Here is a 7,334-nt window from a genome sequence, read left to right on the forward strand (position 1 = left end):
TGGTCAAAACTGTAAGGGGAGAAAATAAGACCAGAATAGAGGGGATAGACTGAGAGAACAGGAAAAATACAGGGACTGAAAATAGTGATAAAGAGTAGGGTGAAGATGAAAATAGTCCACATTTGTGTAGCTATTGGAAGCTAGGCACACTAATAATGCACTACTGGTAAGAGTGTGATTTGGTTTAGCCATTCTGAAAAACAATTTGGAATTAACGAGACAATGTCATTAAACCATTCATATCCTTTGACCCAGCAATCTTTCCATTGGAGACATAATCCTAAGGAGGTCAGAAAAAGAAGTCCCTTGCATATAATAATAATATAGTTATTGTATGTATATAATATACATATATGTGTGTGTGTGTGTGTGTGTATGTATTTATATATATGGGTGTGTGTATATCATTTTGTGGGAACAAAAAGGAAAGTGGAAACAGATTACCCTCAAATGGAGAGTGACTGGATGAACTGTATTATGTGAATGTAATATAACGTATTTGCACTGTAAGAAATGGAAAATAAGGAATTCAGAGAAACTTGTGAAGATTTGTATAAACTGATAGAGAGTGAAGGTGGATCCAAGAGAAGAAATATATACAGTTATTGAAATAATGTAAATCTGAAGCACTCTTAGATGCATTAAAATCTCAGTTAAATGTAATGAAGAGTTGCTGGTCTGGGTTGTTTGGTTCCAAAGGATCTCTCTTTGTTGCTCTCAGTAAAGGAGTTACGGACTACAAGTTCACAATATTGTTGGACTCAGGCATTGGGTTAATTGACTTAACTCTTTTTGTTAAAGGAGAGTTTTATGGGGTAAAAGGTATATTGGAAGCAAAATTGATGTAAAAGACCAATACAGTTTTTAAAAATTTTAGGACAAATAAGGGAAGGAAAAAGGAGAAGACAAAAAGTAATATTTGGAGTGGCCAATTTCAGAAGTAATAGAACAGTTAATTATATGTGACAGTGATATCTAAGATGTTACCATACCTGTTGGAATTTAAGCCAAATAAAGATCTGAATAATGGGAAAAGGTAGGGGTTTAAAATGGGAGCTGATGGTATTTGATGAGACATCAATGTACATACTGAAGTACTCAAGTATGAAGACATGGTTTGTTGAAACAGAGAGAAAGACTGTGAACCAGATACTGAAATCCTTGTGAAAGAATTCATCTAGATGAGTTCCATATCTATTTATTGATTGCCTAGTCTTGCTCCTGAGATCCAGCCTCCCATCACCAACTGCCTTTTACAGATAATGTTCTAGATTAAAGTTATGGTGAATGCTAATTCAGCCCAATTTCCTGTCCTCTTTGCATTTATATTGAGACTCATATAATTCTAGTTTATGTTTATAGGGACAATCCTGAAAAACTGCAATATCTTTAATTAGAGAAAGATGTAATTATGTTCACATTTTGTTGGGCAAGGCAAGAAAAGAGAATGAATTGATAAACATCTGTTATGACAATGGGTTTCTAAAGAGTCTAAAAGTGGTGGGGAACCTGCGGCCTTGAGGCCACATGTGACCTTCTAGATGCTCAAGTGTGGCCTTTTGAGCGAATCCAAACTTCACAGAATGAATTCCTTTAATGAAAGGATTTGTTCTGAAAATTTGGACTCAATCTAAAGCCTACACCTAAGAACCTTGAAGGTCACATGTGGCCTTAAGACCATAGGTCCCTTCCCTGCCCCGGAAGACTTTTTTCAGTGAACAAAACAGTGTACCATATTCATAAAATCATAGAGCTAAAAGGGATCCTGAAGTGCTAACCTCAGATTTTGTAAATGAGGAAACTGAAAATCAGAGAAAGAAAACAACTTACCTAGAATCATACAACCAGTTAGTATCACAGGCAAGAATCCAAAACTACTTCAACTTCTTCTGATAACTTGTCCAGTGCTGCTTGGACTTTTTCTTTATCCCAAGAATCTAGGCTAATTTAGGTTTTAGATTTAATTCGATCCCAAGGAGAAGTCAAGCTCTGCAAACTTCCAATGGACAAATAAACTGTTGTACTTTTGAAAGTCTAGCAAACAAGATGCAGAAAGTAATTTTGAATAAAGTTCCCCATCTTAAACTAAAGCAGCAGCAACAACAAATAAGCAATACTTAGCCCTGTGGGAGTCAAAGAAGTGCCAGGCTGGCTCAAAAATTAAAAACAAAGAATAGGAGTGAAAAAAAATAACAAAAGAACAGCCCAGGCTTCAAACAGATGACATTGTGGTGGGAGGAAAAGTAAATAATAAGGAACAATGAAGCAAGATATATGAAGACTTAGATCATTTAAATGCTAAAAGATGAAAGCCAGTTCAAAGCAGTTCCACAAGAAAAGTGACATATCTCCCCCAAAAAGGATATCAAACAATTGCATGTTGCCAAGTATAAAGAATCAAAAGGTAAAGGAGTCTAGGAGAGGATTCTGCATGCAGAATTAAATATGAATGAGAAGTAATAAGAGAAGAAAAGAACACAAAAATAAAGGTCAGTGTTAAAAAAAGCAAAGCGAAAGCACCAGCCACGATTAAGTAGGGCAGAAGGGAGTCTAAAAATGTCTAATCTCTACAACATAAAAACTAAGGGAAACACACTAATTATGAGAGAACAAAGGAGAGAGAGAAGCCACAAAGAAGCCGGTGTTTATGAAAATGTAAATTATTTCCATTGGGTATGATTTGATAAAGACCTTTGCTTTTGTATTAGAGCCTTTGATGGTGACACTCCCTACATTGCCACACTCTATAGGGGTATTGTGTTCAATGAGTTGTTGGCTAGAATATACAACTGAATTTTTCCAAGGTATGATGGATTTGGAGTTGAAAGATCTGTCTTCAAATTCTGCCTTTGCTGCTTAGTGAGAACTTGGGAATTCAGTTTTTCTTCTGGGCCTTTGTTTCCTCACCTACAAAATGACAGGAATGGACTTGGCATCCTTAGAGTCTGTGCATGCTAACTCAATGATCCTATAAACAGGAGAATAGGAACCATACATCACCAACAGATAGCAAATCAATGCCATGGCTCTGCTTGATTTCTGCAGCTGACTTGGGACATAGGACATTATGCACTGAGTTTATATCATAGTCTACTCTTAACCTTGTCCGTAAGGATAAGAAATAAGAATATTTCAGTCCAAGACAACTAAGGAGAATCCATGCTGGGATATTAACAAGTATAAGCCACCACTGAAAAGACTTCATGCATATGAAAGGAAAGGGAGAATACAAGTGTAATGTGCTAAGAGGATCAGACCCAGAACATTTGTTCCTTACCTGGTAGTGATCAAGGAAACATGGGTAGTATAACAGAGTTATCAGCAGACAATCTGCTGAAGGGAAGCATGCGAGTTTGCCCATAGATTTTGAAGAATTGTCTGCTTTCCAATCCCATGTGGTGATGAAAATATAATATCCAAAATGATCTTATTCTTTGAAGGGTCCACACTGCTAGCAGTTATAGAGCTTCTTGTGGAGACCATAGGTAAAAAGGATACTTTGAGCTGATGCTAAAACATAAAATCAAACAAATGAAATATTCACCTGTGACTCATTACATGACTACAGTGATAAATATATCATCACTACATGGGATGTAGTGGTGATGGGACCTTCCCTACATATAAGCCCAGGGCTATACATTGGCAACTTATTTTACTTTCTTAAGATTCTATGTATGTGTATTTATAGCTGATTTCTTTAAAAAATGTGAGGCCAGAAAGAAAAAAGACAGGTATCCTCCATTGTAAAATATACCTGATTCTTCATGCTGGAGAGCAGGTCCGCAGCACTGAATGATTCTAAAAATAAGCCTCGTTGGGCCTGCGTGGGACTATGTTGTCATCATGTGACCAAATTCTAGTTTGAATCCCTTACTATGTAACCACCATCAGTTCTCTATCCTTCCATTTTCTTTCCTCTTCTCCATCAGTGATAATGTTTTTGTCCATCTTCCTAGATTGAAATATCTATATTTGTAGCATGTAATCTAATTTTTAACTTTTCTTCACCTATAAAAATTATACCTTTTAATTTCCCTCTTTATATTCCTATCCTTTCCTTGCTTTATGCTTACAGATTCTTTACAAAGGTCTCTCCTTTTATTCTCTCTACTTTTTCTTAGTCTTCACTCCAACAATGGGGATCTTCATGAGTGGCACTGGGGATCCCAGCCTCCCCTCTTTCATTTGTTTATGGTGCAGGATTGTAGAGACAGCCTGCACTGAGATTAGCAATATCACCAAAGTGGGCCCCAACACCTTCGGAAGGGAAAGGGCAACAGTTATGGCAGAAAGAATGGGTAATGGGAGTAGCAGTAAACCAGTGGAGAGCCAATGTTTCCAAAGAATGATGCGCTAGTGTCAGCAAGGAAATAGAGCAGCACTGATACCCCATCCCCATTGGGGACCCCAACCAGGGGAGTATGAGATGCCACAGGAACTATACAAAGGAAAAGAGGAAGAAAGGGAGAGGCTCATGAAGAAGAAGACAGAGGGAAGAAAAGAAAGAAGGAGGAGAAGGAAGAAAAGTAAAACTGCCTGCCCTAGACAAGTCAAAAGCTTTTCTAGCCCACATCTTGACAAACAAGTGCTCATTCTTTTCTGCTATTTAAAGCCCCCACATGTATGCTGAGCTTGTTTGGTTAGAAAAAGTGTCATGCTATGGTTCCCTCACTGATCCACTTAGATTTTGCACTCAGAAAATCGATCACAGGGTGGAGAAGAGCTTTTTTAATATATTTTAAAAACCAAATAATTTCTGTTTGTTGTATGATGTGGGCATATGGATTGCCCTTCCCCATAATGGTAAAAGAAGAAGATAAAATTTATCAAAAGAAAGTATGACAGATTTAGTAACTGATAGGTCAATGATGACCTTTGAAAGATCATTTTTCTCTGGAGTTGTATGGTTAGAAGTCACATTATAGGTGCTTTCAAAGTGACTGAAATTTCATTCAGTGTGACTTAGCAGGGTGACACAGAGCTGCCCCAATTTTTTTCTTTAAGATCAAGTCTAACCATGTCACCTCCCCAACTCGATAAATTCCAGTGGCTCCCTACTGCCTCCAAAATAAAATATATACCTCCCATTTTGTCTTTTAAAGCCCTTCACAACCTGGCTCCAGTCTACCTTTCTGGTCTCATTATATTTTTGTGAGAAACAAACCCCCAACGCAAGCCCCTAATTGTGAGAAACATGCTCATCTTAAACAAAGAACAATATTTGTTGTGCAATCAGGAAAGCTTTTATTAATTTTTATGATCGTTTTCCCTGATTGAATGGGTAGCTCTTAAGGGAGTGCTACAATTTGTTCAGACCAAGGCAAGCCCCTTTATGCTGTTCCACACTGAACTTCCCATCACATCATCCACTGATCAGGTGACTTAGAGGCTTTCCCTCAAACAGCTCATCAAGACTTCATACAAGATTCTGACCTTCTACCTGACCATGCTAGGTCACAATTCTGATTAACTGCAGTCACTTAAAAAATGGGAGGAGTTTTAACCCTGAGGAAAGAGAACTCCTTCCTTTATTTCCCACACATTGCACTCCTTCCCTTCTACAGAAAAAGCTTAGCCAAACTAATCTTCATGTAACTCACATAAGATTCTCCATCTCCCATATTTCTGCTACTGAGCTGGCCTTCCTCCATGCCTGGAAAGTCTCTTCCTCTTCACCCCTACTTTTCTCCCATAGAAGTAAACTTCCTCTACCTATGTAGGTGAGTACTGTCTCGGCAACTTATAGTCTTAGAGTGTTGCCTGGGTTACTGAGATTTTAAGTGGCATGCCTGTGTATATAGTGCTTTGCAAACCTGAAAGCATTGTATGAATGCTAGCTAATGTCATAGTTATTTTTATTGCATAGCAAGGAAGTGTCTAAGGCAGGGAATGAAGTCAGTAGTGCTCAATCCTCTATACTACCTAGTTTTCTCTAATAGGTGAAAGATGCAGAGAGGCCGATTTAGTTTTGATTGATGTAAGGAAATAATTAAATCAATCCAAAATTACAATGGACTACTTTGAGGGATACTAGGGTCCCTCTCTTACAAGACTTTAAGGAGAGCCTGGAAGGCCACTTTTCAGAAATTTGGTGAAGGAAATAATTGTTCAGATAGGGAACTTGACTAGATAACTTCTGATACTCTAAGTAACTGTGAGATTGTGTGATTCCTGAATGGATGACTGGTGAGAAGCTGAAGAACTTCATGTAAACAAATCTTTCTAGGTGTTTAGTAACAGAAAGAGATGAGAGAATGAGGATAACAGCTTGAGGATATGATGAGGTTCAGATAAATGTTTCCTTTAAGGATAAGAGAGCATGATACTGTATTTATGGCTAATGACATAACTAGCTTAATCAGGGAAGTATTAGGACTGATTGCTATATTTTCATGGTGAGTATTTACACCTCAAAAACTGGCAAACATTACATATTTGGGCTTTATTATTGTGTTTATTGTCTAGACTTAAGAAAGTGTTGGGGATAATGTTACTAATGCAGGTCACAGTTAAAAGTGTGTTCTAGTTTTCAAACAGTCAGTTGTTATACATTTACCAGCATGTTAGTGGACATAATAGACAGTGAAGAAACAAAGATGAAGGAGACAGAGGAAATAACTGATGCCTCAGTTTCCACCGAATGAATACCATCAAGGGAACAAATGAAATGGTTAGCCCCAATGTTGGAAAAGAGAAAGGAGATCAAAGATAAAGAACTTGAGTGAAGATGTATGGAAAGTTTGACATATAGTAGGAAGAGAGATAATGAAGGTCCTTACTTCCTTAATATTCTTAGTAAAATGCAAGATAAAGTACAAGCTACTTAGATGATCTGAGGAGAGAGGAGATTTGGAATAGCTACTGCGGGAAGAGTGATAGTGTCTTGTGCATCTATAGGCATTCCCCTCACACATTCAGGAACTTACGTTTTACTGCTTATTGTGCTTGCATCCAGACTCTGGTTCTACAGGTGTCTTCCTGGGCTCTGTCTTTTCCCATATAGAGATGACTCAGCACTGTTTCTACAAGATATTCAGATCTTCCAGAGTTTGCCATAATGCAAAATATGCTGATTACCCTTTGTGAAGGACTCTGGAAACCAGAGCCTCATTATGAGACCTGGCAGCTCCAATAGATCACCTCAGCCTCCATAAGTCCCAATGCCTGCACTTCCAAAGCTCCTACAAATCCAGGTACATTGAAAAGACTCATACTTTTAGGGGCTTCCCAAATAGTTTCCATACAAGTTTCACTTTATCAATGCATTTATTCACTCATTAACAATAACCTGGCTCCCTCTTTTGTTTTACTCATAACCAGTGTATTCATCC

The sequence above is a fragment of the Notamacropus eugenii genome, chromosome 6 (genome assembly GCF_028372415.1).
Source record: "Notamacropus eugenii isolate mMacEug1 chromosome 6, mMacEug1.pri_v2, whole genome shotgun sequence".
NCBI lineage: Eukaryota > Metazoa > Chordata > Mammalia > Diprotodontia > Macropodidae > Notamacropus > Notamacropus eugenii.